Below are 11,328 nucleotides of genomic sequence, written 5' to 3'. Positions count from 1 at the left end.
AACCATTTGAATTTAAAACCTCTGCTTGTGTGTGGATTATAGCCCTTGCCTGCAGAAGCAATTAATCCCTCATTTTATTAGAAAAAGTGGTCTAATGTTAGAGAGTTTTTACCAGTAGTTTAAGTAGAAGTGCTTAAAATCTGGGATCAAAACAGAAGATAACTTAGGATGCAAAATGTTTATTCTAGACTACCCTATAGGAAGTCAGGTGTTTATGGTTAAGGCTATATCGATTTGATGTAGAATCTTAGATGAGTAATGGGCTTCATATCAATCTATTTAGGATATTTGTACTTCAGTTGAACACTGAAATTCTTACGGGGTTTACCCATGATCACACAACTAATTATTGACAAACAAATTACGATGGGTAGTATGTGTCTTTTTGGTTCTTTCAAATCTGGGTATTTCTTTCAATTGCCATTGATTAATGTACCTCCTAAAATAGATCTTAGGTGTATGGGACTTTCTGTCTTTAATGAAAGAAATCAAGTAATATGAAAGTTTTAAGGGATCCAAGAGCTCTTCTAGTCTAGACTCATTGCTAAAGGAGATGAGAAAATTGGGGCTCAGTATGGTTTTAGGGAGCCCAATATTATTCCCCTTTTGTCCTTCTTTGGTAACCAGAATATCCAGAGGAATGCCAAATGGGTACCTTACCAGCTCAAACCTAGACCCAAGTGAGGCTGAAAAGGGTCTTCATTCCAGGGTGATAGGAGGATGGAAGCTGGTTGTGACCAAGCCCTTTCACGTCAGAGTTCTAGAGACACTGCCCCTGAGTTCCTGCTCCTGTGACCCTGGCAGTTACCCCCAAGTCCTCTTCCTCTTAAACCCTGTTGGCTCAATATTCTTCTTGATTCTAGAGGTAGTCAGTATCCTTCCACTAAATTTATTGTTTTTCTTAAGAGACTCCAGAGTTTGTTTCCATGCCTTTCAACAGAGAACATAATACACCCAGAATCGGCAAATTGAGTTGCCCAGTGTCCCTCAGTGAGTCAGCAGGTGGAAACAACCTGCCTCCTGATTCTCAAGGACCTGAATCAAACACTCTACTTCTACTTCTTTTTTTTTTTTTAAGAGCCTTATAGACATACATTATATTTAATTATTTATGGTCTTTGCCTTAATTTCTGATTCATTCCTGGGGTAACAGATCATCTTGACACTTCAGTGTGGAGAGTTTTTTTCTTAACAGAAGATATATCTCAATGAACTTCTATGGACACTGTGTTCTCATCTCTCAACAGAATTTTCTTTTCCCCTCGAAAATTGTCTATCAGGTTATTTCAATACTTTATGGCCTTTTCTTCAAGGACTAGTAATTCACCAATTCCTTTTAATTGCCTGGAGCCAATGTTTCTGTACAGATTTGACATAGCAAGTGCTCAATAAATATTTATTGGTTTATTGATCTCTTATTAACAGCTAAATAAATTCTGGGCAATTCAAAATGGATGAATGTTTACAACTACAGCAGTAGGTGATTGAATTGGCATGTCACAAATTCTATTAGATTCTGCCCTGAACCATACCCAATACACCTAACTCTGTGAAAAGGCAGAAATGAGTGAAATCAATCTCACTCAAGCCATTTAAGAGAATATCACATACACATTTTGCTCGCATAGAGATCTCAATCAAACTAGAGGGTGATTTTGTTCCTTTTATTATCTCTTGTTCATTGTCTAATTCTGCCTTTGCTATCTAATTATGTACATGCCACCTGAGATGATAATTATACTGAGGATTATGAGTTAAATTCTAGAGAGTAAAAGAAAGATTTTGACATTGTAGAGTTCCAGGAGTTTGATAGTATGCAAAATCTATAGTGTCAAATATTTTTATATCTAAAATTGTGATACTTCTGTAATTTGGTTTTGTTGAATATAAATCACAGCCTTAAGGAGAAATAGGCAATGTTTCTTTTAATTTGCTGAGAGTATGACTTTACCTGAATGAATTATGGATCCTCTTTCTCTTATTCCAAATATCATGTTATTTTCAATTTAAGAAGCACTCATTAAGTGTGTACTATTATTCATATAATGGACACTGAATCACTGACACCATAGCTTAGTGCCTCTCAAATAGTAGGAATTCAATAAAAAGTGATTAAGAGACAGCCTTTTGACCAATAGGGACTTACTTATTCATATAGAGGATTAGATAACTAAACAAATAACTATCATACATGGCCTAAGACTTGCCGTGAGAAAACTTTAAGTAAATTTCTGGATTTAAAGGAGAGAAAATTATACTTGGAAAAGGGGTATTTAGAAAGTTGTGTTTACTTATGGCCACATGGCTTGTGGGATCTTAGTTCCCCGACCAGGCATCGAACCTGGGCCCTCGGCAGTGAAAGCCTAGAATCTTAACCACAGACCGCCAGGGAAGTCCTCTTAGTCAGACTTTTAAAAGAGAATTATGATTCATTACATCTGCCTTGATTTTTTTTTTAAATTTATTTTATTCTATTGTTATTTAAAAACATTTTTTTTGGCAGCACCGCACAGCATGTGGGATCTTATTTCCACCTACATTTTGCTGGCTGGAACTAGTCGTGTGGCTGTTTAACTGCAAAAAGCTGGTGAATATAGTGTTTCTGTGTGTCCAGGAAAGAAAGGAGCACTGGACATAGGCGAGCACCAGCGATCTTTTCCAAAAACTTTTTTCTGAAGTAGGTTACGGGGATTTAATATGATCCTTGGAGAGAGAATGGATACTTGGGTATTCCCAAGAGAGAAAATAACAGGTACACAAGCAAAGAATGAAGAGGGGCTGAAGATTCTACTCAGGAAATTGTTAATAGCCAATATTCACCGTGACATGAAATAAGTGGGTAGAGGATAATGCAAGAGATCAGAATGGAAAAGCAGTTTCAGAAGTACTGCAGGGACTTGATATCTAGAACAAAACATGTAGAACAAGTTTAGTTGACAATGGGGTAGTAACTGGATGTGTGTCTTAGTGAGGATTCCTTTGCACAGTATGTAGGATGAACTAGAGAAAGGAGAGATGAGAAACCCAGAAAGCATTTGGAAGATATTAGAACAGTTGAATAAAAATATCATAAGAATCTGAAAAAAATGGAGAAGAGGAAAAATTGAAGAGATATGGTTCAGGTAGCACTTCTAAGACTGAATCTGGATGGAGCAAGAGAAGTCAAACATAATTTCAGAGTGGGAACTCCAAGAACCTAGAATTAGTGGTATCAATAACAGAAACAGGGAAACAGGAAAAAGAATTGTTTTCAGGTCAATTCTGGACATACATTAAAACATATGTAACATATGAAGGAGAAGGGCAATATTGCATGGTGGTTAAGAGTTAAGAGAGATGTTGCTGGTGTTAATCATCTTGAATTTAAAACCCTAACTCTGCTACTTACTGCTTGTGTATGTGGCTTAGTCTTTCTAAACTTGTGTCTCCATCTCAAAATAAGGATAATAATAGCAAATCTGACATAAGGTTGTTGCAGGCATGAAATTAGTTACTTCTTATAAAATTTTTAACACACAGGAGATGCACAATAAATGTTAGCTGAAAAAAATGATGATGTAAAAGGATAGAAGTATGTCTATGTTACAGAAGAAGGGTGTGATGAATAAATTAGATATCTGGCACAAAGTGAATTGTCTATAAATGCTTATGGTAGGAGAAGTCATCAAGAAAGCACTCTATAATTTGTTGAGATCTTAATCTATAAGTGCCCACCATGTATTTTCCTCACTTTCTTGTTCTAGCAAACAGACAAACTTCAGCATTTCCTTGCCCCAGAAATTTTTTTTTGTCCAGCAGAAATCAAATACTGCTCAAAAACTCTTACACGTTCTTTATTGTACAAAGCCCAAGTTTATTGAAGAGGTAATGCTGACTGTCCCAGAGAAAGAACAAATAGAGGGATTAAGTGTTTTCGAGGTCAAGAAAAGAAGATAAATGATTTTGTTCCTCACACTTGGAAGAAGTTGAAGGTTTATGGATTGTGCAGAGAGTTGGAGATCTAGAGCTGCTATCTGTCAGCACTTTGGGGTGGAGGACAAGATTTGCCTGAGGAAGTAGGACCTAGACTGGGGGTGGGGTATCTAGATTTACTAAATATTATTCTGCCCCAAGTGTATGTAGTCTGTAAACAGTAATGCACCTCTACTTGATGAAACCTCTGATCTGAGACAGAGGGCATTCAAAAGGCATCTCACATTCAAATGGCATTCAAAAGCCTTACGAGAGATGACTGGAAAGGCTTCCAGATGATTTGGGACTGTGCCTTATCTTCATGGAGCAAGAAATGGCAATAACGACTGAGATTGATTTCCCACAGGCCTGGGTACTCAGAGTAAGCTTCAGGCAACTTAACGAAGAGAAATCTAGAAATATAATTATTTCTTCCACATATGGAATTATAGTGTAGGGTGTATATGCACAACACAGCCACATGGGGTTTATGAACTGGAAGCTCAAGAAGAAGATTGGAACTAAATGTAAAAATGAAATTGATCTGCATAAATAGGGTGGAAGGTACAGGGATGATGAGATCCTTTTGGGGAAATACACAGGGAGAAGAGTTCCAAGGAGAGAATCAGGGGGTGGGGATCCATGAGGTAGAGAGGGAAGGTTGGTTAGAGACCATAGGTAACACTGTGTTATGAAAGCCATGGTCAAGGGTAAGAGTGTCCAAGAAAATGATCCTTCCATGTACCAAATGCTGCAGAGTTTGATGTGGTCCGAGACAGGACATTGGAGCTGCAATTTAAGAGACTGTTGGTGTTTTCTTTTATGCCAGTTCATGCATATTGACTGTGCACTATCAAGCAAGTTGTATTCTTCAATTTATAAAGAACATTCAAATAGAAGGGAGTGTCCCATAGGAAGATACCTGAAAGTATTAATGAGCCTGGGTTCATTGAAGAAATGCCCAAATAAGCAGGATGGTTGTACCCAGAGGAAAATGTAAACTGTGTTAATAAAAGTGGGAAAATGTGAATGATAACCAAAGTTTCTGAAAGACAATGTCTATGCATGTTAACTTAATCATGTTGTCAGAGGATAATCTCCACATGATTTCAGTTCTTTTAAATTTATTGAGACTGATTTTATGACCCAGCATATGGTCTACATTGGTGAAAGTACAAAGGATGTGTATTCTTCTATGGTTGAGTGTAGTGTTCTGTAAATATCAATAAGGTCAAGATTGTTGACAGTGTTGTTTAGATCCTCTATTTTTACAGGATTTTTTTGGTCTACTAATCCTATAAATTGTTGAACAATTGGTGTTAAAGTCTCCTACTTTCGTCACAGAATTGTCTACTTATCTCTTTAATTTGTCAATTTTTGTTTCATATATAGGAAGTGTGTTTTTAAGTGCTAACACATTTAAATTTTTTAGGTCTTGAGAAGAATTTACCCTTTTATCATTATGAAATATTCCTCTTTATAGCTTATATATTTGTCTTGAAGTCTTTTTTCCGATATTAAAATAGCCCCTCCAGCCTTCTTATACTTTCTGTTTTCATGCTGTATAGCATGTATAGTATAGACTATATATAGACTTTCCATCCATTTATTCAACCTACCGGTATCTTTATATTAAAGAGTATCTCTTATAGACATCATCTAGTTGAGTCTTGCTTTATGATTCATTCTGAGTGTCTCTACCTTTTAATTGGAGTGTTAGTATATTAATATTTATGTAATTATTGCTATGGTTGGATTTAGACCTTCTTTTATCTTATTATTTTAGGTGGCTTATTATTTATTTTCAGTCATTACTTCTGTCTTTTGTTCCCCTGTTTCTCTTTTACTGACTTCTTTGGTATTATTTGACTTTTATAGAATTCCACTTTAGTTTATCTATTGGCTTTTAGCTATATTTGGTCAATGCATTTTAAGTATAATTTATGCATTTAAAATAGTATATTTAAAGATCAGAATTACATAAACAAATCAATATGTATGGTTATATTTATTACTAAGGTCTTTTTAAATTATAAAATCTCATTTCAATCTGTATAGTTTTAGAAATGTGGAAAATTTACCGGGTGCCAGAAGAGAAAAACAGAAATGATAAAAGGGTTGGAACTAGAACCAAAGAAGATAAATGAGCAGACATAATTTGGCCCGAAAAAGAGAAAGCTCAGAGATAACATTTGCCTTTAAATAGATGAAGTATTTTCATGTGGTGACCAGCTGTTTTCATCTCTACCCAAAAGAGAAGAAAATAACATTAATTGTAACAAGGTGGAATTTATGGTTGCCAACGGGAAAAAAGTCTTTACTAATTCTGCAAATGTGTCATGATGCTAAAGTTACTGGGAAACGTTAAATAACATTTATCTCAATGTCTTTAAGAAAGCGTTCCGTGTATCCTTGATATCTATCTGCCTGGCCTCATTCCTACAGGAAGCTCATAATCAATTTGCCCTTGATTATTTTTAGTTAGGTATAGATTACCTAGATGCAGGGAAGGATTAAATTATACTGGGGATTTAGTAAAATACTGTAATTTTGAAACTAAATGTAAAAGTTATTCTTCACTTGATATACTTGAGGAAAATGTCTGAAAAAAACATAATATTATTTGGGGATAGTGTTGCAGATTTAGCAAATACAAGTACAGGATGCCCAGTTAAATTTGAATTTCATAAAAACAGTAAATTATTTTTAGCATAAGCATGTTCCATGCAATAACTGGAATATACTTATTCTAAAACAATATTTGTTATTTATTTGAAATTCAAATTTAAGTGGACATAGTGCATTTTATCTGGCAATGTTACTAAAGGATACATACATTTAAAATTATAAAAGCATCTGTTGCTTAATTCTATGTAGCGGCAAGGAATGAGATGTTTTTGACATGTATTTGGGTGTTTCTCTGAACTAACTAGATATATTTCAAACTCTGGTCAGAGATGTGGGAGGTATGTTTCTGATGTAGTGAGCAGCTTTATCATATTTTCAACTTTGTTTAGCTCTCATTGGAACATCCATACCCATTTACCAAAAGAAACATGATTTTTAGAATACTTCCTGTTAAGTTGTATGGATATAGGTGAACTGTTTGAGTTTCCTCTGCCTTCTGTTTCTGAAGTTTCAGACACTAGGGTGTAGAAGTCACTGGACAGTGTACAAGCTGAAGTGTGGATATCGTGATAGTCTCCAAAGATGACTGGCATTAGTTCTTTCCCTCTGTTCCTCACTTCAAGAGGTGAAGAGGATAATTTTCTTCCTCTTGAATCTAGGCTGATCCTAGTGACTTGTTGACCAGTAACATGCGTTGGATATGACTTTCTAAGACTTCTGAGGCCAGATCATAAGAAAACTTGCAGCTTCTGCCCAAGTCTCTTGGAATGATTGATCTTTGGACACTCTCTCTTAGAACCCAGACAGCATGCTGTGAGAAGCTCAAGCCACCTGGAGAAGCCACTTTTGGTGATTTAACTGCCCCTGTTGGACTCCCAGCCGACAATCATCACAAACTGACAGTCATTCAAGTGACCCATCTGGGACATTGGCAAAGACTCTCCTTAACCAAACATTAGTCAAGCTCTTCAGAGTCCTCTTCCAGGTCAGCCTTCAGCCTTGGCCTCATCCTTGCCAGACCTGCATAACCCAGTATTAGCAAGAATACTGCAAAGTCAGTTTGGAGAGAATCCTCCTCCCCCTGCCCTGATATCTGATCACTCTTGATATCTAATTAAATTCCTCATTCCATACTCTTGATATCTGATCGCTCTGGTCTGCCCTCAGAAAGAATCCTGTTTGGTCAGTTTAGCAAGAATTCCTTCTATTCTTGATGTCCTCTCTTAGTAATTTTCCAGTAACATCCTAGTAATTTCCCCTCACCCAGGTCCCACAATTTACTACAAATCCACACTTGTTCTTGTAGTGTTCGGAATTGAATCTAATTCTCTACCAAGGTTTCTTTTCCCCATTGCAATAGTTTCTTAATAAAAAATCTGTTTTTACTTCTTTAACTACTATCAGGTTCTGGTCTTTTTAAATAACATTTCAACCCAGTTGAACTTTCAGCTGACTATAACCACAGCTGACTGCAAGACAATGAGATATCCAAAGTGGGAACCTTCCAGTTGAGATAACTAACATATATAATGGTGATAAATAATAATAAATTGTTGTTTTAAGCTGCTAAGTTTGTGGATAGTTTATTTTGCAATTGATAACTGAAATATTTATCTGAGAAATTTTTAGAAGGTGACAAATTTTCATCAACAGAGTACATTAGTGGATAAACAAAGAGATACTGTGTACCTTTCTGGTCAATATTAAGTACAATATTTTAAAAATATAAAAGTGTTTTCCTAATTAGATAGTAAATAATACTTGATATTGGGCAGCACTTATAGCTGAATTGAAATTAATGGAATCAATACTATTTTATCTTTTTTTTCTATTGCACAAAAAAGAGGAAAAATCATTATCAATAACATATTCTATTTATTAATATTTTCTACTGCTTTATTCCCATTAGCATTCTCACCATGTTACCTAATCTAATCATCTTAATAAATATATGATACTGCTGTTATTACCTCTGTTTTACTAAAGAGGAAACTGAAGTCTAAAGTGGTTAAGTAATTGTATTTAATATTTCAGAGTCAGGTTTAAATCAATGCCTTCACATTTCAATTCCAGGCTCTTTTCCAGGACACTCAGGCCAGACTGAAATAATAAACCAAAATCCAAATCTGGAAGTATCAGGCCCAGTTTTTGAATTCTGAGGCCATTACTCTTCCGAGGAGTGAATATTGCTTTACTTTTGGGAAATTCACACTGGGAGAGACTTGGTGTTTTCAGAGGTAATCACACAATGAAAAAAATCACTTAGATTGAATTTCACTCTGGAGATGATAATATTAGTTTTTTCAAGTTTCAGTTTTGAGTTTTATTTTAATGAGAACAAAATGTGCCTTTATGGAAGGAAATACGAAACCCAGAGAGGGAAGTGCCTTGATCCAGGTTTCAGGATGGACAATGGGAGAGAAGCTACTAGAACCCTCACCTCTTGATTCCCACCCCAGAGACCTTCCCACCTCTCCAGAAGTCTCAGACCAAGAACTGTAATTTGGTAATATATGTGTGAGTTCCCAAGGAAACCTCAGTGAAAAATGCTTCTGATATGTGTAAAATCTAGACACAGTTTTGCCACTGCAGACAATAAAAGAAAGCCCCAAGAAAAGATGCCAGGTGAAGCTAGGTGCTGCTCAATGGGAAAACCTCTTCCCTGGGCAGCCTCAAAAACACAGTGCTTGACACCCCACTTGTCACTTCTGTCTCCATAATCAGATGTTAATAAGATAGATAATCTAGAGCAGTGCTGTCCAATAGGATGTCCTGCATTAATAGAAATGTTTTCTAATTAACACTGTCTAACAGAGTAGCATTAGACACATGTGGCTACTGAGTGCTTGAAGTGTAGCTGGTGAGACTAAGGACTTTTTAATTTAGTTAAACTTTAATTAATTTAAATTTAAATAGCCACAAGTGGCTAGTGGTTACTATATTTGACAACTCAGGCCAGACCACAAGGGGATCTTGCCCGTCTTTGAAAAAAGGAGAAAAATATAAGCAGCCTTCTCTACTTTTGGAGTTAGAGAATTTCTGCTATGTTGGATCATAATGCTAATGGAAGCACATGTCACTGGTTTTGGATCTTAAAATCGTATTCACATTTTCTTGCATGTTCGTTAAAACTAATGTTTAATTCAATATAGCAGAAAGAGAAAAAAAACAGTTAAAGTGGTGTGTGCTTCCTTTAGCAGATGCTTTATTGTTCCTCCCTCTTAGCCTCACCTCCCTCCATCCAAAGAGCAAAGGAAATGGGCTGGGAGTAGGGTCATCAGAGAAAATACAGGATGCCCAGTTAAATTTAAGATAAATAATTTGGGGGGGGGCATAGATATGTCCCCTATGTAAATTTGGGGCACATTATAGCATTATTAGTTGTTTATCTGAAATTTAAATTTAATTGTGCATCTTAGAATTTTAGTTGCTAAATATAGCAGCCCTAGCTGGGAGACGGGCACAGGAACAGCTTTGGGGAGTTGGTTTGCACTCTGCCTAACAGAGAAAGGAATAGCACCTCTTGGTGTCAGGGGAAGTCTGAGAAGCTCTAAGCTCATGGGCAAGGCAGATGAGATGTCCTGCTCATCTTCACAGGACAGCAAGGTGGAAACTGCACAAAGCTAGTCTAAGTAGGAGTAGTTTGCAGGGAACTTCATCTACTCGACTGGATAGACTCATTGTGGTGTCAGTGAGATCTGGAAGCTTGGAGAACTATCACAAAATTCTTAGTCTCATGTAAACACCATCCAAATTAAGAAATAGAAACTAATCAGCTCCCCAGAAGTGCCTCAATTCCTCTTCCAATCACCAGCCTTGCTCGTCCTCCAAGGCAATCGTGCTGACTTCCTATACCATAAATGAGTGGTGCCTGTTTGGGACTTCATATAAATAGAAGCCTGCACTGTGTCTTCTGTAGTATGAGTTTGTTTCTGGAAGGAGAAGAAAGGCATTGGCAGTCTCTCACATTACCTCATGCAATCAGAGATGGAACACATTCCATGCTGGTCTTTACTCTCTATGGACTATGGACTTCTATTTATGGTTCTGTCTTGGGTGATAGCCCTTTTTGGTCCCAACCATGATTCTGGGTGTTTCTCTCAGGCCTCCACTCCTATGTGGAACCTGAAATTCACTTCTGATCCACCTGCCCTGTGTGATACTTCCTGATGCTCTTATCCACATCTCAGTCTCCCAGGGACTCACACACATTTCTAGGCACAAGCTGCCTCCTGCCTGGCTCACCTCTCTGGGTTTTCTTCTTCTCTGGGCTCTTGGCTCTGTAGTTCTTCACTGTTTTAGTAGCTGTTTAATACCTTCAAGTGGATTTTTCTTGTTCAACTTTGCTAGTTATTCTCAGCAGGAAAGCCAGTCTGGATTACCCAGTCTGCCATTTCCAGAATTGGATTCCTCCATATGTGTGATCTTGATGCATTCCACTAATCACGGACAGGACTGGAAACCCAGTCAGCCTCAGATCTAGCTGAGCTTCTGCCAGAGAAGGACACATTTCTGGGCCAGAATCAAGTTCTTCAGGGCCCAGAGGATGAGATGAGTTTCACTGGGACATGAACCAAGGAAGCAGCAGCAACATTTGGGCAGAGTTCATGCTGTCTCCTCTGCTCCAACTAGGAAAACAAAAACTCAATAAGATGTTGAAATATGCTAGAATGATTTTCCTAAATCTGGTTCATAACTTGAGGTCATGAGCTTTTATCTTTTTTTTGAAAAAAGGAGTTTATTATTGTT

The sequence above is a fragment of the Tursiops truncatus genome, chromosome 7 (genome assembly GCF_011762595.2).
Source record: "Tursiops truncatus isolate mTurTru1 chromosome 7, mTurTru1.mat.Y, whole genome shotgun sequence".
Classification (NCBI taxonomy): domain Eukaryota; kingdom Metazoa; phylum Chordata; class Mammalia; order Artiodactyla; family Delphinidae; genus Tursiops; species Tursiops truncatus.
This window is presented reverse-complemented; position numbering follows the sequence as displayed.